Genomic DNA, 25233 nt, shown 5'->3' on the forward strand with positions numbered 1-25233 from the left:
TAAAAGTTTTTTAAACGGTAAAATACACATAATTTATCATTTAACTATCTTAAAATGTGTGGTTCCGTACTACATTCACAATGTGGTGCAACCTATCTCAAGAAATTCTTTTAATCTCTGCCCACTAAAGAACAACTTCCTGTTCTTCCCACCCCCAGCCACTGGTTTATTTTCAGTATTTATGAATTTGAGTACTCCATATAAATGGAATCATACAGTTTGTCATTTTATGAACAGCTTTATTTCCCTTAGGCATAACATCTTCACAGTTCATCTTTGTTGCAACATGTGTTACAATTTCCTTCATGTTTTAAGGCTTAGTAATGTTCATTAAATGCATAGATTGCATTTTCTTTTTTATTCACCTATTGAAGAATATTTGAAATGCCCAACTTTTAGCTAATTGTGAAAATTGCCGTTAGGAACTTTTAAAATGAAAATGCCCAGCTTTTATTCCCCTTAGCAGTTTATCTTTTGTATGTTATACATGTATATTGTAAAAATGAGTGAACCAACCAAATAGAGAAGGTGTGCTATAAAGTGACATGTAAAAGTTCTCGTTTGGGCTCATTCCATTCACCAAAAGATGGCTTAATTTTGTACTTTCCTTTTTCCTGTGGTGTGATTTCAAAAAGTTGAAAAAAACAGCCACTAATTGTTATGATTCTTATTTATTATGTTTATGAGGAAGAAAATGTAATGTCATTAACCTTTGCTTTGCTATTAAAGCTTACTCTCCTGTTAGTGAAAGGTGTACCTGCTCTTTTTAATTTTCATTTGTTATTTTTTATTCACACTCAGCAATCATTGTTTCTGGTGTTTTGTTGGATTCCTTTTTTGCTTACTGCTTACCTTTTCATGTTTTTCGTGTAAGTAAAATTTCAATTTTTGAATGTCTGAAACGTAGTCTCTGACTCCATGGTAAGTCTGGCTTATGAGAGCAGTGTTCTCCAGTGTTTTAGTGTCCTGACGTATTTATAGAAAATGAATAAGCTGCTTACACTAGGGTCCACAGGCAGCACACCTGGGAACCTGATTGTAGCATACTTGCTGGGAAAGCTTTGGGTTAATAAGCATCTAGTTTCAAGGATTTTTCTCTTAGAACTTTGGGGACATTGACAAGATCTTTTAAAACCAATGTTTCTGATCCAGAAGATGGCTGATACAGTGATTCTATTTTCTCTCCGGAAATTTCCTTGGTATTCTTCAGTTTTACAAATATGATTCTGTTATCCCTCTCTCCCCTATTACTCTGTCTTTTCAGTTTGATAAGGAAGTCCTTCTTTAGCTTTTCACCTGATCTTAGCCCCCCTCCCCTTTTAAATTGTTTTCTATCTCTGTTCTCCTTTTTTTTTTGCTTCACCTTCTGGGAAATTGCTTCAACCAACCTTATATTATTGGTAAATAATTTGGTGTTTAGCCATACCCATTTTGTTTCTCAACTACATTTACTTTATTTTCTTATGCTTTAATAATTCTTAATAACCATTGCTAATACTTCTTTTTAAAATGTCGCCTAATTTATCTTGCAGTGTTTTCTTGAGGCCCTCTGAGGATATTAGAATGCAAATACACTTTTCTGTTGTTATTGGTTCTCAGTTAACAGTTCTGGCTATTCATCTGGCTCTTCTCCTTTATACTATTAGGTTTCAGGATTGTTTGGTGGATCTTTGTTAATATTGGCAACTTCCTGTTGCAGTAGGTAATTCTTTTTCTACCAGACCTCTATTGCATGGTGAATTTTGGTGTTGATGGGTTCTATGTGAAGTTGTGTCTGGTATGAACCACAGGACTCTCCTTCTAGGGAAATCAGGCAGAGTGGCATCCTGTTTATTTGACTTAGGTAACTCTTTACTTGCATGATATTGAGAGAGCCTCTTCCTTTCCTCTCTCCCTCTTTTTATTTGCTATCCCTTTTTCTCCTCGAGCACTTTTGATTTCTTATTACATTAAAAGTCTGGTGTTCTCTCCATCATCTTTACTTCCCAGGCCTGGTTATTTTCAGAGGAAGCCTTAACCAGGCAAAAATTCCCACTTTATATAGAGATCACTTCTCTTATTTTATCCTAACTGAAGAAGCTGCCACCACCAGCATCTCCTTTCACAAGGTCAGAGGATGAGGTTATTTGTCCAGAATATGGGTAATACAGTACCCTTTGAAGTACCCTATTGTTTTATTTTTTTCTTGTAGATGTGATTAGTTTGATTATAACTTGGAACTTGTATAGTGTCTATTTTCCCCCCTCAGCGTTTTCTACTTTGTATCTGTTCAGAAATCTTTAAAATTTATGATAATCCAGCAACATCTGTTTTTGCAGTAGTGGTATAATTTAATTTAAATTTAAGTTGTTTTCTGCCATTTTGGTAGGATGTTGGGAAGGAGGAGAGCAGATTTGTTCATTCTTCAGCCTTGAACTACAGTTGATTTATTTGTAATGATTTTAAAAGCCCTATACCTGCCTTTTAATGTGCATTATTTCTTTTGGTGTAGCATCTTAAGAGGAATTAAGAAGTCATCTTCCCTCCCTCCCAGTAACAAAGAGTATTTTAATTCTTAGCCTGTGCCATAATACTTTCTGCTGTTCTGTGGCCATCAGATCTCTTACCGAAGAAAACATGCACAGCCATAGTCATTGCTTGCCATTACTTCCTGAGGTTGCTTGTCTTTTAATAGTTATAAATTTTTATAGGGTTCAATGTGATATTTTGATACATGTATCCAGTATATAATGATCAAGTTAGGGTAATTAGCATTTCTGTCACCTCAAACATGATTTCTTTGTGTTGGGGAGCATTCAGAATCTTTCCTTCTTTAAAATACGGAACACATTGTTATAAGCTATGTGAGTGCTGTAAGGTTATACATGTAAGCGAAGCAATTATTTTCAAGAGAGGGTGTATGTTGGACAATATTTCTCCATTCACTCATAAAAATACTGATAAAATTGGATTGTTAGCAAAATAGGGGAATATTTTTTGGAAAATGATTTAGTAAAAGCCTTAGGGAAAAGAGTGAAAGACAAGCCCTGGGGAAAGAATGAAAGAAGGAACAGCTAGTTCATTTTTGTTCTTTGTCATCTTATAGATGTGCAGTGTAGTTTCAGGATGTACTGAAATATCTGAATATACTGGAGGAGAGAGATGACACCTAACCCCAAATGCCTTTTTACTTAAGACCTTTTAAATCTTGTTTGCTTATTTATTTATTTTTGATATATATATTTAGGGCATTAAGTGAAGGATCTTACTGGGTCAAATGTTTTAAACATTAATTTTTGATGAAAATTGATATGTCAGTGCATACAACAATAATATTGCTAGTGTTCATAGTTTTGAGACTTTTTGACATTTAATATTGCTGCCTGTATGTGTGTATATAAAACTGAAATTAGAGTTTCATGAAATAGTATTAGCCCTTCATATGATGTATTCATATTATTTCATTATAAAAGGATCTGACTTTAATTTCATGTTATACAAATTGTTTGTGACCTGCAGGTTGGAAACTGTGAATTAGATCTTGATCTTTGGAGTAGTGGAAAAATGGAAGATTTGAATTCAAGTATATCTAGGTGGTTCTAGCTTGTGGTCTTGGGTAATTTCCTACTTTTGAGTCTATTTTTGCAGCTATAAACTGGGAATAATAACATCTTTAGCACAACTGTGAGAATTAGAAATACAAGGTGGCTAGAAGCCCTCTTTAATAACTAGAAGCCATCTATTATTGTCATTTTGCTCTATCCTAGGTATTAAGTAGGCACTGAGATTCAGACATTATTTTTGCCTTTGTGGAGGTTAACATTTAACTGTAGGAACACATAGGCATAATTGCATGCAATATGAGAAGGATGTTAGTAGAGTATATATGAGGTCTAAAAACTGAAAGGAGGGGCTGGGGATGTGGCTCAAGCGGTAGTGCGCTCGCCTGGCATGTGCGTGGCCCGAGTTCGATCCTCAGCACCACATACAAACAAAGATGCTGTGTCGGCCGAAAACTGAAAAATAAATGTTAAGAAAATTCCCTCCCCCCTCTCTCTCTCTCTCTCTCTCTCTCTCTCTCTCTCACACACTCTATCTTAAAAAAAAAAAAAAAAAAACTGAAAGGAAGGAAGTCAGTGGGGAAATCATAGAGGTGTCATTTTTTTTTTTTCAAAGTAAAGTATCAGACTAAGGGCGGATTCTCTCATATTACCTCCAGCTGATTGGGTTTTTATTTTAAGGAGACATAAGGGATGTAAGAAAACAGGAATGATTTTAAAGCTCCAAAGCCTGCTGTTTAAGAGAATTGCAGCACTATTTTGACCATAAATGATTATTTTTCCTTTTTGGCTTTATGGATAATTGGCATGTGTTCTAGAATGTAATATGGTCTTAGGGACTGAATTATCATGTGTTCCCCTCAGGAGCCGCAGGCAGTCTAGTGTTCTGCCATTATTAGCTCAGTTCTCTTCTTTTCCTGTATGTAATCCCATTAGAGTAGCTTCTACTTTATGCTTTATGGTTCCTGCTACATCATGACTTCCACTGATCATTGTCATACTCTTGGTTTATTGACTCTTGGCTTTTTGTTTGCAAGCTAGAAAGTCTAGTAAAATGATGAAAAAAAGAGAAAGGATATGTAGTGGTACACTAAAGAAAATCCGAAGAACGAAGGATCTAGGTTGTTGGAATCAGTGGGTTAACTGAGCAGTGATTAAGAATCAGTTTCAATTATTTCTCTTTATAGCTTCTGTCACTTTATATTGGATATTTAGGGGCATGTCTGATTTGCCCAGCTTGAGTTATGTTTCAACCTTTTGGCCAGGGAGTAAAGGGTTACAAAATTGAAAATCCCAAGACTACAGAAGCTGTGTTCCTCTAAAGCCAAATCAGAGGAATTAAACAACACACACACAAAACCAGACCTTCAATATGGTGTTACTTTGTATGGTATAAGAGAGAGAGAGAGAGAGAGAGAGAGAGAGAGAGAGAGAGAGAGAGAGAGAGAGAGAGAATTGAAGTCAGACTATACAGTGTGTTTTGGGAAACACATTTGATATAAAAAGTGAGAACTTTGGAGCAATGTGGAATTAGAGCTTAAAGCATGTATCTTGAAACTGTAATGTGAGAGGAGAGAGATAATAAAGAGAATGTTGACCCAAGGATTTTAGATTCATTTATTTTAAGCTCTGAAATTATGTGATTGTATTTCTTTCTTAGAACATTCACTCTGTTGGCATTATAATGTTGGTGGGAGAGTAAAAGGCTATATGAACAGATAAGAGCAACAAAGACATTTAATAAAGCTATTTTATTAATTGAAATCCAAATTTATAAGATCCTCTGTGATCTTGTCCCATCTGCCTGATTTAATTTTCTACTGTTTGTCCTTTGCGTACCACTTTCTAGCCACACTTCACAATTTTTTTTCTCAGATCATACTTGTTCTTACCTTAGGGGTCATGTACTTGCCCTTTGTCTAAAAATTTCTTAATCCTGGTTGTCACTTGCTTACATTCTTGATGTTTTGACCTCACTGCATTATATCCTGTCAGCCTTTTCTGATAATATTTTCTAATTTCATTGCATCTATGGCTTTCAACTGTTATTTCATTCTATTTAAATTTTTAAAAATCACAGTTAATACAATCTTATTTGAATTTGTTGTATTTGATTTTTGGTCCTGTTAACAGTGACAGGCAAAGAATGGTTGCCAAAGAAGACTTCAATGACCCCAAAATGGTTTGTTGCCAAGAACAATTGCATTAAAGAAAGGTACATCACAGTCAAAGGCTGCCTCACAGCAGTGGACCTGAAAAGGCAGAGGATGAGCTCCACTTGTTATCCCTTGCAGGACCATATGTCTATCGTCATTTCTCAGATCAGAATTACTGATGTGTGCATGAACTCCTTGAACCAGGGAACCTAGAATGGGTCTCAGTGGACCTCCTTCTTCTTTCTCCTCCTCCTCCTCCTCCTTTTTTTTTTTTTTTTTTTTGTTAATATTTATTTTTTAGAAGTAGTTGGACACAATACCTTTATTTTATTTATTTATTTTTATATGGTGCTGAGGATTGAACCCAGGGCATCGCACATGCTAGGCAAGCACTTTACCGCTTAGCCACAACCCCAGCCCTCAGTGGACCTTCTTATATTCTGCTGGGCACATAGATAGACGTTTTAACCAGCAGTGTATTAGTGTAATACTACAAAGCGTCATAGAACCTTTTTAACTTTACCATACTAGTATCTTCCATTTAAAAAATACATATGATTTTCCTTTTTGATAAAATATATATAATACAGAAAACCCAAAGTGCAGCTTGATGGATTTCACAAATTGAAAGCATCTGTGTAAGTATTAATTCAGGTAGCATCCCTATTCCATCCCTAGCCTCTGGGAATGTAACCATTATCCTGACTTAATGTCAACGCTTCATTATTTTGTACTTACTATAGACTGTATAGTATGCATTCTTACTAATGGCTTATTTTGCTTACTTTGCTCAGGTTTATATCTGAGAAAATCATCCAAGTTGTATCAGAAGTTCTCAGTGAAATCTTAATTTGCCTTTCTCTTACAAGGAGTATTGAGCAGCTTTTAACATTTTAAACTTTACCATTTTTATATTCTGTAATCTGTTTATTTCCCATATTCATAAGTAGAGGATCATTTTGTCTTATGGATATCTTTATATATGAAGGGAGTTAATCATTTGTGATATAAGATATAGTCATGCCTTTTGATTTTGTATATAATTAAATTTTTTGTAATTATTATAATTTTTACATTAACTTGTTTTTTTTTTCCATGGGCCTTCTGTTTTCTAAGCATCCCATAATGTTGGTTAATTCACACCTTAATGTCAACAAAGATGAACATGGAATAAACAGAGTGATAATGTTCAAAGCAAAATTTGAATCAAAGACGTGTCAAATTAGAGTGTTCCCACTGTCCTTGTTCAGTAGACTCTTGATATGTTGGAAAAGTTTAGTGAAGGTGAACTTAGGATACATGTGAGGAAAGTGGCTGTAATGAGAAGGATGCTGATTCAGAGGGAGTGAAGCTGGCAAACACTTTCCACTAAGGAAATTTCTCTGGGAGACATTTCATTACATCTAATGTACAAAAGGTAAAATAATAAAAGTTGGTCTCAAAGACAGTTCCCCAAGGTTTAGAAAAGATGCTTGCTCTATATCATTAGTTATACCGTGAGAAAACAAGTGATCTTCAAAGTATTGATAAGTTAATGTACAAAGAAAATAATTGACGATTTTCTAATGTTTTAAATTATAGTAATTTTTATTTTCCTATACATTTATAATAGTAAGGGAGTTTTTAATATTTTGGTAGAATTTTAAAGGTCATGTAACAATTGCAAAGCACTGATTAAGATTGCCTTCCTTGATTTCATCTTGCTTTGATCATTTTTATGACCACACACTACCATCTAAAATATCTTTAAACAAACAAACAACCTCAAACTCTTTGAATGGGCTTAATAATTCTTCAGACAGTGATCCCTTCAGTTGTCTGTTTTGACCTTGGAGTCAATCATAGGTTAAACAGAACCACAAATTTGGTGTTTATACAATGTAATACTAACATACCCTTAAAATTAGTATATTCCTATAATTGCATACTGAGCACATTTATCCAGTATTTGTGGAGAAGTTGTGTTGAGAGTTTGGAGAGCTATGAGAATGTCTGGCAGTAGGCTCTACGAAACTTACTTTTAATAGGTGAGATGAGTTTTGACTATGAATAGTTGAACAAATAAAACAGGTTAGCAGTCAGTGTTATATGGTATCACAGGTGATAAATTAATGAGGCTTAAAGGAGTAAGCAGGTATTTATCCTGGGGGAATCATTTGTTAGAGACAATAACAGAAATTTCTTGACAATTTAAAAGCTTCTCATTTTTCTTAATTTTATTGTATAACCCTTGTTTGATAAATGAAGCTTGACAAATGATTGCTGAATCATTAATATTGTTACTATTTTTTTTCCTAAAGAGAATATTGCTAGATAATTCAGGATAGTAGAGTACTTAGAGTTGTATCCTGGCAAAATTGATATTTCCTGGTAACTTGGTTGAAATGCCAGTTCTTGGCTGAATCCCATATACAGCAGTAGAATCAGAAAGTCTAGGCGCAGGACCTAGCAATCTGTTTGATAAGACTTTTCTTTCTTGTAGAGCAGTAGGCATTTCTAGTCCTTTTGTAAAGTATGATATTTATCAGCTTTATTAAGCTATTATGATTACTAGCTCATTCTGTAATTTGATTAAAGGTCACTGTTTTCCACCTTGCTAATTGAGAATAAGTTCATTTGTTAATTTGAAGCACAATTGATGTTTTTTTTTTTTTAACTTTAAAATTTGAATGTATAGAAGAAATTGAATAATCTAGTAAGCTACTTTAATTGTCTTGTGGTTAATTACAAAGAAAATTGGGCTGGAGTTGTAGCTCAGTAGTAGAGTATCTGCCTACTTGCCTAGCATGTGTGAGGCCCTGAGTTCATCTTAATACATTAAAAGACAAAACAAAGAACAAAGAAAATTGCCAGCACTCTTCCTTGATATGTCAACTACACTGGCTATTTCATTGCCACCTAGAATTTCATACTGAGTTATTGTAGTAACACAGAGGAAATGCATCCTTGTGTTTTTTCATATTGTGAAATCTTGTGATACTTGTCAGTTTTACACTAAATGCTTTTTGAATTCTGTCAGTTCGTTTATTATTATTTTGTCAGTGGACCTTTATTATATAAATATGTGGTGCTGAGAATTGAACCCAGTGCCTCAAACATTCTAGGCAAGTGCTCTACCACTGAGCTACAACCCCTAGCCCCTGTCAATTCATTTTTAGTAATTAAATTCTAATAATTAAGGAACTGTCAGATTGTTTTCCCATGTGACGCCATCATTTTACATTTCTACCAGCAAGATGTGAGGGTTTTAATTTCTCACATGCTCACTAACATTTATTACTATCTTTGTTTGTAGCCATCCTTGTAGGTGTGAAGTAGTAGCTCATTGTGATTTCGATTTGCATCTCCCTAATGGTTGTTGATGCTGTGCATTTTTTCATGTTCTTATTGGCAATTGGTATATTCTTCTGTGGATTAACTGTTCAGAGTTTAAAATGGGGTTCTTTTTATTGAGTTATAATATTTCTTCACACATTCTGATATAGGTCCTTATGAAGTGATGCACAAAAATTTTCTCATGTTCTCTGGGTTGTCTTTTCACTTTCTTGATGGTGTCCTTTGAGAGAAAATGTTAAAATTTGTATGATATCAGTTTCCTTTTTGTTCTATGGCAACTTGTGGTTTTAGTCCCTAAGAAGCCAATGCCAAATCTAAGGTCATAAAGATTTACTAATGTTTTAGCTCTTATTATTAGGTGTGCAATCCATTTTGAGTTAATTTCTCATGTGGAATGAAGAATGAAGTAAGGTTCCACCCCCCCCCCCCCCCGCCCCTTTCTTTTTTGTGGATATGGAAGTTGAACTCTGGAGCACTCAACCACTGAGCCACTCCCCAGCCCTATTTTGTATTTTTATTTAGAGGCAGGGTCCCACTTAGTTGCTTAGCACCTCACTTTTTGCTGAGGGTGTTTCAGCCTCTTCATTTATTCTTGTATGTATGAATATCCAGTTACCCCAGTTATCCAGTTAGCCTCAGTTAAAATGACAAAGTTTTCATGAATTTTTATCTAGACTTTCTGAATCTTACTAGCAGTTTAATAGATTTTGAATTTTGCTACTAATCCGTTGTCCAAATTAGGAGAATAAATATTATTACTAAATACTGAGGAAAAGAAAATTCTGTCCAAGCACAGTTTTCCACTTCAGGAGTCATTTTAAGAAGGATACAAACTGGAGCAAGGTTTTGTAATTGTAACATTGCAAATTTTTAAAATGGGAAATAGAATGTGTATTTGGGGATGGAGACTGGGAGAAAAGATTTTCCTGTAGTTTGAGAGCGGAGTTTAGCTTGTTTTGTGCAACCCCAGAGGTAGTAAGTGAAAATAATAGGTAGATTTTGAATCCAAGAAAACAATTAGAGCTATCTAGCAAAATGTCACCCTTCACCTGGGAGTGAGTACTTACTGAAGGAGCTCAAGTGAGGTTGGATGATAGGTTATCATTAATAGTACAGAAAAGATTTCTACATTGAAACAAAGGTTAAGAGTTCTGAGATTTTGAGTTACTCAAATCACTTGATCAAGTTATGGTTTACATTTCACATCTGTGAAGCTTTTTTTTTCAGGGCTCATTCTTTCCCAGACTTCTGTTAAGTAGTGGAATGAGAGTGAGGGAAAACAGAAGGTTATTGTGTTGAAGGATTAGATTGTAGAAGCACCCCAGTTTTTCACTAGCTAGCATTATTGTGCATTACCCTAAAACTTAGTCTCATTGCTTGAGCCAGTTCTTTTCTTTTTGGATTCCTCAGAGTAACTTTGTTGTCCAAGTAACACAAAGGATAATGGGGATGAGGCCACTGTAGCAACAGGGAAAGTTGAGTTGAGAATTAGAAATTCAGATATTAGTGTAACATCAAATTTTTGCATGGTTGTAATTTGTAGATTGTGGAACAAAGGAAACTTTTATGAATTGCAGCAAAAGCTAAATTGTGATAGTGTAAATAGAATTTCATTGTCATCTTTTCAGGAAAATAAAAAAGCCACCATTACTGATTCAGGGAATACGCTCTTTTAAAATGATCCATTAACAAAGTAGATTGTTAAAAATGTATTTGGGAGAAAATAGCGCATATTTGTACTTTCAATGAGTGTATTTGAATCATTTTTTCTGAGGGGGGCTTTGAGAAACATCATGATAATATAATCTGATTGAGGCAAATGAATGAATTGAAACACCTGGCTTTCAAGCAGAATAAGGTTCTTGTAGCTACAGGGCTCTTAAACTTCAAAGAAGTTTTATTGCTCAAAATAAAATTGGGAGCATGAAAAAATTAAATGTCTTTTTTCTTTGAAGTGAGATTTTTGGATTAATCTTTTAAATAGGTAAAACCTTTTAGGCTGAGCCTGTTCCATTTAAAAAAATTTTTTCTAGTTGTTGATAGAACTTTCTTTATATATGGTACTGAGAATCGAACCCAATGCCTCATACTTGCCAGGCAAGTGTGCTACCGCTCAGCCCCATCCCCTGTTCCATGTTTTAAAATTTATCTTATTTGCTCAATTTTAGGAGCTTTCCCTTATTTTAAAGATTATTCCAAAATCTCATGGAAGTACAGCTTAAAACTTCTTGGTTTGCTTCCAACATGCCTCAGTGAACAGTTGGAGCAAATCTATTAAAGACACCATCTAATTGTACTTTATAAAGACTTAAATTCAGAATTTTTGTTTTATATATGTATTCTCTTATGATTAAAAGGTAAAAAAAGATATTGTTCTTAGTGTGATGTAAGTTCTCTAAAGTTACTATTTTTTTTTTAAAGAGAGAGAGATACTTTTTTAATATTTATTTTTCAGTTTTCGGTGGACACAACATTTTTATTTTTTTATGTGGTGCTGAGGATCGAACCCAGCGCCCTGCGAATGCCAGGGGAGCGTGTTACTGCTTGAGCCACATCCCCAGCCCCAATATTTATTTTTTAAAGGCTGTTCAAATATGCCAATAAAAATTATTTTTTCCTTTGCCTGCTTTTATTTTTTATTTTTTTAATATTTATTTTTTAGTTGTAATTGATTACAATATTTTATTTATTTATTTTTATGTGGCGCTGAGGATCAAACCCAGGGCCTTGCATTTGCTTGGCGAGCACTCTACCGCTGAGCCACAACCCCCAACTCCTTCGCCTGCTTTTAAATGGACAAACAAAAGATGGTTGTCAGCAGGTTTCTCTCCATGATTCTATCAGGAGTATAACACTTCATCTCCCCTCCTCTTAGTCACAACATTTATAGAAGACACTTCATGTGTGGGAAACAACTCACAGGTTGTTTTCCTATGGCTGACTTTTGTTCATGATTTTTAACTGGAGAGGGGTTCATTGTGTTAAAATGTACCCCACATTCAACTATACTATGCTGTATTTTTTTTTTTTTTTTTAAATACCATTAGAGTTGGAAGATGAAGATGCTGATGTAAATTGTTTGGTATTTGTAGATGAGCACAAAAAGACTAGTATTTGATTACCAATGCTTTCTGCACACATATAATGAATGATCTGCTCATTAATTTGCAGATATGATGACTATTTAAGGGACCAGTTGCTCTTTGCAACTACCTTGTTTTGCTCTGTCTGCAAGAAGCCATTGATCCAAGAGCTCTGCTTTTCCTCATACCTGACTGTAATAGCTATATGAAAGCTATCCCAGCAAAATTGAATTTCCACCAGTGTGATTTCAGAGTTGATGGGCTTGTATGGTTACAGTTCTTGTCTTCTTCGAGCATACAAGAGTTCAGATTAGTGTGTATATATGGCTGAATTTGACACCTGTATGAGAGGCAGATTTCATGATAGTGTTAGGGACTTTGGATCATTACTTTGCAACAGGAACATGGTGAACTTTTTGATGCTACTTTCTTGGTTCTATCATAGCACGTTTTTTGTTATTTTAGCCTAGAGTGATATTGTTATCTAAATTTCTAGATGCTTTGACACAGGCTTACAGTGTTTACATCTGTCTTACAGTGTAGTTATAGATTTTATTTTAGAGGAGGAGGAAATATTTTAATTGTTTAACCCTGTAACATCTAGTAGAATGTATTCTACTTAGTAAACAGTATTATGGAATAAGAAACTTTAAACAGTTAATATTTAGAAGTAACAGTTTGTGAATAAATCAACATAGTATAGTAAGCCTTAATTTAAACGTATCATCTAATAGAATAAAACCTTATTAATAGTTTAGATTTTTAACTCTTAATGATTTCACTTTTACATCATTTGAAATGCTGGGATTATCCTAAATTTGTTCATCTGTGGGGTTGGGGATGAGGGTTGCTCCTTACTGTATTTCCTTCAAATGCTATTTCTCTAGGGCTTATAATAATTGCAGGTCTCTGGAAATCATTGGTTCTTTTTTGGTTGCAACTTCCATGCATTTTTACATTTTTAGCTAAGAACCACTCTTACATCTTTACATCTTTAGCTAAACCAAGGTAAAAATCTAAAAGTATGTCAGACATGAAGGTAGTTGAACAAAAACAGCCCTGCCTACTTTACTTATCTAAATGAACAGGCTCAGTGAGATTGTGAGAATTTTATTTCCCATGTGTCAAAGAGAGCCAGGGTTCAGAGTCAATGATGGAAAGGAACTATATAATCCTGTTAGACTACAGAATTTACGTTAATCATTAGAAAAGACCTCTTCTGTCAGGGAGTTTAGTATTTTAAAGAAAATGCATAAGTAACTTGTAATCTACATAACTTTTAGTCTAGTTAAAAAGTTGCACATTTTTTGGGAGACTAATTTTTTCTTAATATTTTTTAGTTGTAACTGGACACAATATCTTTATTTTCTTTATTTATTTTTATGTGGTGCTGAGGATCGAACTCAGAGCCTCACATGTACTAGGCTAGCGCTCTACCTCTGAGCCACAATCCCAACCCCAGGGAGACTAATTTTTGAAAAATGTGTGAAGTCAAATTTTGACTTCTGTTTGGAGGGGATAGGCTCTGGGCAGGAAGAGATTAACACCTGGGAAGATGTCTCACTGAAAGGTTTGGATTTTATTTTTGAACTTCTACTGTGAAAAATTTCAAAGTATACTGAATTCGCATCTTCCTTCTGTTTAATTTAAGCAGCTATCAACACCCATTAAGTTTAGTTATTATGTTTCTTTAATCTGATATAGTTCCTCAGTCATTCTTTATCTTTTCTGACATTTATAGTTTTGAAGAATATTCTCTTTTCTGTGCATTTGATTGGTTCCTCACAGTTGGTCAGATTATATTAACTATGATTTTAATATTGTTAACGAAAGAAGCCACCAATTATAAAGGCAAGAATTGTGGAACAAGAATGAGGTCAGGAGTCTTGAAGTCTATTTCTCAGAAAAGAATTGCAGTATGCTATATTTACAGAACCTAGGCTCTGGAGGCAAAGTCAACCTAGACTTGACTCTCTGAAGTACCTACTGTGAATAATTGTGTAAATGTAAGGAAGTAACCTGAGATTTTAGGGCCATTTATGAAATAAGGCTAATAAAATTACCGTTTCTTCAAGTTGATTTGGAAGCAAATGAGGTAACATTTGAAGTCCAAAGATGCTATGCTAGATGACAGTGATTAAAATAAAGTTAATTTGGAAAAGAGACAAATCAGCTGGTTGGAAGTGACAAAAAGAAGTTCAGCTGGAGAAGATTGCACCTGGCATGTGATTTGAAGGACATGTTGGATAAATGTCTAACATTCTTGTGGAGAATCCACTGAAAATTTTTATGTGTGAGGAGATATGGTCAGATTAGTGTGGAAAATAGTGTTTAAGAGTGAGGCGATTAAAAGAACAGATAAACCTTGGAGTTTAAGTTCGAAGGTTTGGATGATATAGTCCAGCTTTTATCACTAGTTAATTGTATAATTTTGGTTAAATTATTTAACCTTCTGTACTTTATTTTCCAGCACTGTAAAATGAATGCACGACTGGCATTTTTCAGAGAGGAATACTACTGGCAGGACAAAGTAGTGAGGAAAAGCTTTTAGCAAGGAGTTCAACAGGATCTTGAAAAATGCACAAACTCTAGGGGGAGAGGGAAACTAATAGCCATTATAACAAATATACTGAAATACAGAAGGTACTACTGGAAATAAACCTATTTCACAGGTTAGGGAGGGACACACTGTTAGAAAGTAAAGACAAGTTTTAAGGTTATCAATTATGTACTCTATAAGCAGGATCTTTGTAGTTATGTGTGACATTTAGAATTGGTGTGGTGGGAACATGGCCCTCATAGTTATTGAAGTGAAGGTTGGTGAGTTACCTAGTGGTCTAGATTTGCCTTAATACAGCATTTTGAGATGATAGCTTGTAGACAGTTTGCTTAAGGAGAATATCCCAGTTTTTTTCTCCCTGAAATTTGATTTAACAAACCAAGACTTAGTGGAAGGAAAGGAAAGACAGCAATAAAATGACCTTGAAGGATGTGAGTGAGGTTGATATTCAGATTCAATATAAGCCTAAGGATTCAGTCATCCAACCATGGTATTGACCTTGGAGTAACAACCAAAAGTCACACAAGTAGGAACTACACAATGTGCAAAACTGGTTGTTGACTGAGACCAGATCTAAAAGCAGCAGCATATCATAATGCAGTGAATGGCTTTTGGCACTTAAAAATTTTTAACAATTCTGTCATGTCATATTTGAAAATCAAAGATTGTAGATCTTTCTGCCTTAGGATTGATAAACTATCTCCCCTTAAACACTTTATAGTAAAATCAAGGGAAGTTCTAATTATGTAGGAATCTAATCCTTCATTGAAGAAAGGGAAATGGGATCACCACATTAGATCACAAGTTGCTGGAAGACTTTCTAGGAACAAAATTAATTGCATAGGGTATAAATATTCTTGTTACATGAAACTGTTGTGGTTTCTTTCAAAACTTAATGATTATCTAGGTTTTTCTTTCTTTTTATTATGAGCTTATTTGTCCAGTAAGTCCTGTTTTTGTTAACTGGAGTTGCTACCTCTGGTTTGCAGTCATTACACTCCATTGGTTTGAGTGCTAAAACATATCTCTTGATTTTATGAGATTTCATTTGGAGAAATTGAGAAAATAAGACACTCCCCATATATTTAATGTGTACATTATGTTGTGTCTCCTCCACACACACACACACACACACACACACACACAAAAAAAAAAAAAAACAAAAAAAAACCTCAAGGAGTTTTCTTTACAGCTATATCCTTAGTGTCTGAAATGATGCCTGGCAAATAGTTGGCACTCAATAAATAGCTAATAGGTGAACAGTTGTTATACTTTACAGTATAACATCCTTTTAAGCCTAATAAGAATTCACAAGAAATTCTAGAAATTTCACAAGAAACACTAGAGATTCTTCCTAGGCCTTTCTTCTCCCTTCCTTCTATGGGCTTTGTTTTGAATAGTGAAAAGGTCTGACAAACCATATTTTAATTTTGTTTGGGAATTTAGTCATGCCTTTGGATAAAATACCACAAAAAGGACCTCATTAGGTGATTTTGAGTAATAAGACTTGGTGTGGAAGATATCAGGGATGGGAGCCTGCGGAAGACATGTGTAGTAGTTAATGTTTCCCATCTCTGTGAAAGTAGTTTATTTCTTGGCCTTGGAAAACTAGAAGATTTTTGTACTTTTTAAAAAATAAAGTACTATAGAAGTAATGAATGCATATAATATTGAAACATTGAGGGTTCATTTTTAGTCTTGTCTGTCTGTGAGGAGACCCTAAAGTTACGAACTTGAGTTTTGGTTCTGTTGGTGGTTACTGTTTTACATTTGTATTTCTTCAGGGTTTAGTGTTTGAGTTTATTGTGTACCTTCAGCTTATTTAAATGAAATATGCTTGATCATGTCTTTGTGAAATGTTTTTGCATGTGTAGCGTGGTTACAACTAGATTTTTTATCTCCCTTATTAGAATGTAAAATCCCCAGTAACCATGCCTGATCCTTAAATAAACTCTTATTGAATGAATGAATATTCAAGAATACCTTAGAGACTTGAAGAGATTGATTTTTGAAAGAACCGACTAAGGTTTGGGCCTTCTATATCGGCCTGGAATGAACTACTTTTTAGAGTGTGAGTTAGGGTAGTCATTGCTTGAGCATTCTATAAATAAGTCCTCAGTTTCTGGCATGGAATAGTGGATAAAATTCTAAATAAGGAAAAGAAAGTAAGCGACAGTTTATGAATCTATGAATGGCTATTGCCCATTTGAAAAAGTCTTGGTTTCAAATTGTTTACTACTCTGCGTAGTATGAAAAATAGCAAATTGATGGGGTGAGAAGACTCACTAGGTTTTGGCTGTCATTCTCCTCATTCTTTCTCATTGAATCCATTTTGTTCTTCAATGCTGCTTCTCTGTACTTTAAAAGAAATAGCCAGTTTTGCTTTATATTTCTCCTGATTAATGACATGGAAATAAAGTGGAATTCATTAAAACTCCAAGTGGGATTTGCTGACTTCTTTCAAATTAGAAAATTAGTCACTGTACTAGAGTAATTTGAAGTTAGACTGAATCAAACTGTTAACATCTTTATTACTGCACTAGAGAAGATGCATATTAATAGAATTTATAGAACACATTAATTTGTCCCAGGTAGCAAACATCCAAGAGAACAGAGAGCTTATATCGTCTGTAAGGAACAACCTTGAATGGAAATCTACAAGTTATTTTCTCTTAATGTTTTAAAATTATTTTGATGTCTCATCTGGAAGGGAAATAATTTCACACTATTCACTTAATAATCTATGTGACTTTCAAAACCAAAATAAAAGGTACTATTTTAAAATACTGTATAATTATGGGGGAGACTTAATGGAAGCCTTATTAAATTTACCCATTATTTGCCATTACTGAAAATGTCTTTCCCAGGAATCCAGTGTTGCTGATTTAGGCAATAGTTTCATTTGCTTCTTAGTTACTATTTGGAAGCCAAGAAACAGGAATAATTATATTTGGACTGATGTTTGTTTAAAAATGGACATTTGATTATATAATACCCATTATAAGTACTTGGTTGTGATTGTATTAAAATGGGTATTATTTCTTAGGAGCCATAAACTTTAACAAAAACATTCATATTTAAATTTTAAATATGGTTATGTGTTGCTGTGCTGGCTAGAGGCCCTAATACCATACTCTTGACCCACCCCTCTAACTACTTCAGTAATCTTTTTTCCTCTCTATTTTATATCCAATATTTAACTCAGAAATATCCTGTTTTCAGAATGCCTGTAACAATGTGTTTAAAAATAAACCATATTTTTGTTTTTATAAAGTAAGTTGCAAGATGTTTATAAGCATACTAAGTATTCTAGGCATTCTAATCGCATATATGGATTGATAGTTTATTATAGCAAATCTTTGGTTCTAATAAGGACAGCTCAGTGCTTTCTATCACAAAATCTTAGAATGACAACAATAGCTATCATTTATTAAGTGCTTTTTAAAGCCCCAAATACTATTAAATGTTTGATACACATTCTTTTGTGTAGTTCTTACAATAACCCCTTTGAAAGTAGATAATATTATGATCTTCCTTTTACAGGTGTGTAGACAGGTTTAGAGAGATTGAATAACCAGCCTAATGTTTCGTCCTCAGTAAGTGGTAGAGTCACTGTATCTTTGAAGTCCTGTTCTAGTTTTGAGTAGTTTTCTCTACCCCTTTTCCTGGTATTTGGTAAGAAACAGATGAATCTGTGAAGTGGATGACAATGCAAATGTTATTGAATAAGTGAATGCATTATACAATTAAAATTATAAAGAAGACGACATTTGTGTTTTACAGTTGTATTTTTAAGGTTTTTATGTGAAATGTCCTAGTATTAAACAATGTGGAAAGAAATAACGAATTTGGTTTGGTTAGAACAAGGACATAAAATGTTCAGATAGTAGAAGAGGGGAAGCAAGAAATAAATGGGTGTGATAGAAGGGGTAAGATAGGGATATAATTACCTTCTGTTGAGTTCCATATCATATTAACTGCCAATAAACCTAGAAGACTTGAAATGTAGCTAGCTTCACAGAAAGCCAGGCCCTTCAAAGCAAAGAAGAAAATAATCTCTTGCCTTCTTTGAAATAGCACAGGTAGAAACCCAAACCAGTAAACTAAAAATATCTTATAAATATCACAGAACACATGTTTTGATGGTATGAAAGTTAAAAGAAAGTTTAAGAAAAGTAGTTTAGTTCAGTCCCCTTTGTTTTATGCACAAAGAGATTCAGGCCCTTAAGAGGTTAAATGTTTTTGAGTATCTTGTTCTTAACAGAGATGACAAAATAAGCATTCATCTTTGTGTTGCTTGTGTAGTTGATATCATTGAAATCTCAGACCACGTTTACAGTAGGTATTATAAGTCCCTATACCAAAAACAAGTTAACTGAGGTTCAAAGAAGTTCATAGACCAAGATCACACTGCTGATAAGAGGCAGAAAGTGGACAGCAGATGACAGATCTTAAAATTCTCAGCCATCCTCCTTTAGGTGTCCCAGATCTCTTTCCAAAGACCTTCTTACCCACAAAAGATGGCCAAAGGTTTTAAGGAAAGTATCACTTTACTGAGGGAGGTCTGTTACTATTCTCATATAGTCAAAGGTAGGCTAATTCAGATCCTTACTGTACTAATTTTACCTATCTTCTCTTTAGCATCTATTATGGTGGCCTCCATAATGCTAAATATTTAAATAAGCCCATAATTTATAATGCCTATTACCACTCCTAGGAATTGTGACTCTTCAATACAAAGGAGATAAAGAACAGCTATTTCAGAGAAAAAAATTAGAATGATTGAACATAAAGGACTTATATGTGAACACGAATGTTCTAGGTATAATTTCTAACACTATACTGACACCACCAAGATAAGATACATCTTCATGTGTGAGTGCCTGCACAGAGAATATAGTAGTACACATGATAGGTTCTGAGAATCTTGCTATCCCTTTAGTGAAGCACACACAATCTCTTGTCTTTGGCCATCCTTAATGTTGCAGATTAGGGATGCCTCTTTCCCGCTCAGCTTTTGAGACCATGATCCTGCTTGAACATTTCCTTAAAAAAAAAAAAAGTATTTATATTTTAGTTGTAGTTGGACACAATACCTTTATTTATTTATTTTTATGTGGTGCTGAGGATCAACCCAGGGCCTCACACACGCTAGGCGAGTGCCGTACCACAAGCCATAACCTCAGCCCCAACATTTCCTTTTTTTATAGCGCTATCATCTTCTAACATTACATATAATTAAAAATAATGCTGGAATATAAACATTGTAGGGGCAAGGACCTTTGTGTATTTTGTTTCAGTATTGTTTAATTAATAGTAACTTAACATAAAGTCTAGTAGAGAAGTTATTTTTCCCATTCCCTTTCTTCCTACTTTCCCCCCCACAGTTCAATAGATACAACAGTGTCTATTGCAAACTAAATCTTAGTTTTTTTTTTTTAAGAGGAAAAAAAAAACCCTACTGTTTAATTTTGCATAAAGACAAACATAGGCTCTAAAGTATATTTCTTCCTGTGTCCCAGAAGTCTGGTTTACTTATTAGTTACTCCTTAGTAGGAGGAGTACCTTCAAAATGATGACAAAAAAACTATATTAAGTGCATAAACCAGCAACATAGTTGTTTATTATCATTTTCAAGTATTACATACCGTATGTAATTGTGCTATACTTTTATATGAATAGCAGTGAAGTAGATTTGTTTACATCAGTATCACCACAAACATGAGAGTAATGGGTTAGCTAAGGCAGCATGATAGCTGTGATATCACTAGGTAAACAGAAACAGGAAATTTTCAGATCCATTATAAACTTACGGAACCATCTTTATATATGTGGTCTGTCATTGACTATGACCTCGCCATGTGTCATACAAATGGCTGCCATATAAGATGATATTTTTGCCTTAGAAAACTTCTTCTTTGAAGAATGATTATATACATTTTGTGGATATTATTTTAATAAGGATTTGATATAGTTCGTTAGTCTTTTTGACTAAAGAAGACTTTCTCTCATTTAACCTAAAAGTTGTATCTGCTTCCTGGATTTGTGGAATTTTGAGTGGTTTTGAGAATTGCTTCAGGATCAGTGATGGCTGTGGATAATATCTGGTTTGTTGCTTTTTTTTTTTTCCCTCAGTAAAATTTTATTGAAATACCCATTCATTTCTGTTTTGTCTTTGGCTGCTTTACTACTTAATATTAGAGTTAGATAGTTATGAAAGAAAGTCCAAACGACCCGCAAAAACAAAAATATTTACTTTCTGGTCGTAGATACCAACCCCTAACTAACTGCATGTCAATGTCTGAAAATTCAGATTCTGTAGTTATAGTTATATTCAGCCCTCTGAGTCTGTGAGTCCTGTGTCTAAGTATTCAACCAGCAACTACCGAAGATAATATTCAAGGGAAAAAATTCCAGAAAGTTTAAATATGCATAAATAAAAGAGAAAAAAATTAGAATGATTGAACATAAAAGACTTATATGTGAACTTATATGTGAAAATTTAAAAATGCATAAATAAAAGCATAACTTTTGTGTGTGTGTGTGTGTGTGTATGTGTGTGCCGAGGATTGAACCCAGGGCCTTGTGCATTCAAGGCAACTGAGCTATATCCCCAGCCCAAATCATAACATTTTAGAGCTCTGAAACTAACACCTAATTTAATATATATGTATTTTTAAATTTGTGTCAAAAGCACTTCAAAGTGGAAGTTTTCATTTTAGTATCTTCCTGATGACTTATTCTTAATTTTTTATTTAAAGAGGCTTATCCTATTTCATCACTAACTAAAAATCAAAGACACTGTTTTTAAAATGTGCTTGAGAGGCTCTTTGCTTCAGTGAGGAACATCAGATGTGTTCAGTGTCAATCTAAGGTTACACCAATCAGACATTAGTTACATTTGGGCACATTCCAAATCTGTTATCATTAAAAAGTTTATCAACTGTGAAAATGTTTTGAGTGTTAAGTTTTTAACTTACCAAAGGAATACTATAACTGGATTCTACAGGCACAGCAGCACACAGATAGCACAGTGTAAATGGCAGAACTTCTCAGAAGTACCCAGCCAAGGGTGCATAGTGTTCATGGCAGTCCTGGCCATATTGTCAGCCATGCAATTTTTCTGATATACAACTGTGTCTTCTCAGAGAAAGGTACTTCTTTTGGCTTGTTTATATTGTTAACAAATAATTGCACCTGAATCCTGTGCCACTCATTGCTTAGGACTTCCATAAATGTTAAGTTATTAAACTCTCATTATTCATTTTACAGATTAAAAAAACTGAGGCAGTGAAAAGTTATAGTAATTTGTCTTAAATCACTTAGCTAGTTTACAGAGCCAGGATGTTCAGCTCAGACTGTGTGGACCCATAGATCAAGATTCTTTACCCCTGTATCTGTGACTCCCCCTTTCCCCAACTTGTCCTGCTAGAGTCTGATTTGCACAGGTATCATAGAGGCTAGTGCTGGCCCTGATAGCACACTTGATTGCTGAATTGGAAGAGACAGTACACACATGTAACCAACCAATCCCATATCATCCATCTAACTAGATGATTTCCCTGATGGGTGATAGAGCCAAGTTTTGTTTGCTGTGGCCATTCATTTATATGACTTTTTTTTTTTTTCCATTATAGTGAGTAGAAAAAAAGTACCTTTCTAAAATTTGTCACAGATAGCTGAAGCTTATTTAGTCTTTTTTTTTTTCTTTTTCTTTTTGAAGTCAGTGCACCTTTGGTGTCCTTCATGCCTTTTTTGGTAACTCCTGTTTTATAGTCATGGTCTCTGTTTATGATGTCCTCATCATCATTGTCTTTCCTTTGCACGTTCAGTTTTAAGAAGACAGATTGAGTTTATCTTGTTTTTCATTGTTAATCTTAAAATTAATAAAACATGTACTGATTGATTGATTGATTGATTGTACTGGGAATTGAACTCAGGGGTTCTTTACCACTGAGCTGTATACATAGCCCTCTTTATTTTTTATTTTGAGACAGTATTGTCAAGTTGCTGAGGCTGGCCTCTAACTTGTGATCTTCCTGCCTCAAGTCTCCGGAGTCACTGGAATTAACAGGTGTGCATCACCACACACCGCTTAATTTACTCTTGATAATAGTATTTTTCTCTGTGTTTGAGAACTACCTCATTTACAGTCTGATATTTGAAAGAAATCATTCTTCTGCTTCTCTTCCCCAACAGTAGATTAAGAATTAGAATCTTGGGGCTGGGGTTGTAGCTCAGTGAGGGGTAGAGCACTTGCCTAGCATGCATGAGGCACTGGGTTTGATCCTCAGCACCACACAATAAATAAATAAATAAAATAAAGATATTGTGTCTGTTTCCTGTTTAAAAAAAAAAAAGACTCTAATTAGATCCTTTCCCTCCACATAGGCTAATGGTTCTTGAATCCTATCAGGGGAGCTTTTAGAGGATATGACTAACTTGCAGGTTCTACCCTAGACCAATTAAATCTGAAAGAGGGATCCACTAAATTATAGCTAGGTTTGAATCTGGAAGGTCCTTTCTATAGTTCAGAGTTAAACTAAGACCCACTATCCTTTGCAGAGCTATTCTCATTTCTGCTAAAAAGGTATAGTCCTGGTGAATGATTTTTGGGTTCTGGTAGCCTAATTAGCTTTTCAAATTCTTGGTATCTTGAATAAAATATTCTGTCCTTGGGGAGAGTGAGAAAGCTAATAAGGTCTAGGAATTCTCTCTTTGACTTAAGTGCCAATGTACCTGATTGTGTTGTCTTCGACAATATAGGTTGATTTCCCTGTCCTCACTCTAGTATTTCTCAAAAAATCATGCTAATACTGCTGTCTGACCTCACTATGTTTTTACCATTCTACTGGTTTCATTATCCCAAACTACTTTATTAAAATAACAAAGGGTAGCAGCTTTGTGCTAACAAGAAAATAATGTAAAATCTGAAGTATTTTGAGGCATTGTAAATTGTACCATTAATTTAGTACCTTGTTTTTTGTGGAAGAAGAAATTAGTTGTAATTATATATTAATGATGTGCTCACATTTTTAAAGAAACTGACAGTCATGTATATCTGTCTACATATTTTAATGTCATGTTTTTAGTGTCAACTAAAGTTTGTGGAAGTTCTCATTCAGATTCTCTATTCTTGGAAGTTATTAAACTGCTAAAGGCTTTTGATGGGTTGATGTTAGTGCCCAGTTATAAGTTTGGCTTATAATAGCACTTGAAATTCCTCAAATCTTAAACTCTTCTCTTTAGATTGAGTTTGTGATTTTTATTGACTTTAATTTGCATTGCTTATTCTGTGACTGTTAGATTTTGAAATACTGATAACTTATTTTATTCCTATGCAATATTTTGTCTTTTGTAAGTTTAATAAAATATTTAACCGGATATGATGCTACCTACCATTGAAACTAATTGGACTGAAGTACTAACTGGATGATTAGACATTAGTGCATGTTTGAATTGTTCTTTACTTATGTGGATGTGTGGCCTTAAGAATAACTTATTTTTAGAAAATTGGGGTTACAATACAAAATTTTGAGCCTGTTTTTCCTCAAGTCATTTGAATGACAATGAGAAGTGAAAACAGGTGATAATAGCAAAGCTGTGTTCATTCTTACTGAGTCAGATTTCAGGGTCAATTACAGGTTATCCCCCTTCCTCCTTTCTGCCTACCTTAGTTTCTGATAGTGTAGAATATTGTCTCTCTTTCTGTCTCTCTCTGTGTATGTAACTCCATGGGAAATAAGGATAGGGCCAGGGGTATAGAATATAGTGGTTCAGCGGTTTTGATATATGTATAGTGGGTTATTAGGAATTGTGATGTTGAAGGCAACTAATAAAGTTTATTTTTGTAAAATGAATCAAATAGGGAGGTTCAGCTGAACTTTGATTTGCAAATATATTCCTTTTTTAATTGATCTATTTGCAGGTAATTACTGTTGTGCTATCAATCATGCACTAAGCAATTTAATCTGAATTTCATTTGTGACCTCCCCCTCTAGGAGTTCATTTAATTAAAAAGATATGTATATTTTAACAGTGCTGGGGATCAAACCCAGGGCCTTGTGCATGCTGAGCTACATACACAGCCCATTTAGTAAAAATCTTTCTATGCTGAATCAATTCTGGTTAAGATTCTTATATTTTTCTTTTGATTTTTCAGATGATTGTTCCAAATTCTTCACATTAACTAAAAGTTCATCTTTAGCTTCTGTTTCTTTAAGCATGCCACATATATTTTCTTGAATTTATTGCTGGCCACTGGGTTGAGATTAGATTTTGTTGCTGCCCTACATAATAAGTACATTTTCTTATTGTTTTTGTTGTGTTTGTACTTTTTCCTAGGGAAAGGGTTCATAATGTCCATTTGCTTTTCAGAGGATTCTTCAGATGAAATCAATTCCAGAGATCAGTTAAAGTACATTTTGTCATTTCACAGAATATTTACAATTTAAAAATAATCTTACCAATTATGTGTAGGTGGGCAGATCTTAGGTGTTTGTGTAGTCATCAGCATCTTTCTATGCTGAAAGCCTATTCTAAAATTACTCCTTTATTTT

At 34.2% G+C, this 25233-nt stretch overlaps 1 protein-coding gene across 7 annotated transcripts in view; it reads left to right on the forward strand.

Moving 5' to 3' along the window:
- The window catches only part of Tbl1xr1 (TBL1X/Y related 1), a 155490-nt gene that overhangs the window by 43280 nt on the left and 86977 nt on the right, over window positions 1–25233 (forward strand). Inside the window, exon 1 of one of the 7 annotated variants that reach the window (XM_071615461.1) lies at window positions 22679–22748. The exons of the other annotated variants lie outside the window; for them this stretch is intronic. The gene's annotated coding sequence lies outside the window, so the exon portion shown is untranslated. Of the gene's footprint in view, window positions 1–22678; window positions 22749–25233 lie in introns of those variants that run through there. 7 annotated transcript variants of the gene reach the window in all.

The sequence above is a fragment of the Marmota flaviventris genome, chromosome 8, assembly GCF_047511675.1.
Source record: "Marmota flaviventris isolate mMarFla1 chromosome 8, mMarFla1.hap1, whole genome shotgun sequence".
Classification (NCBI taxonomy): Eukaryota; Metazoa; Chordata; class Mammalia; order Rodentia; family Sciuridae; genus Marmota; species Marmota flaviventris.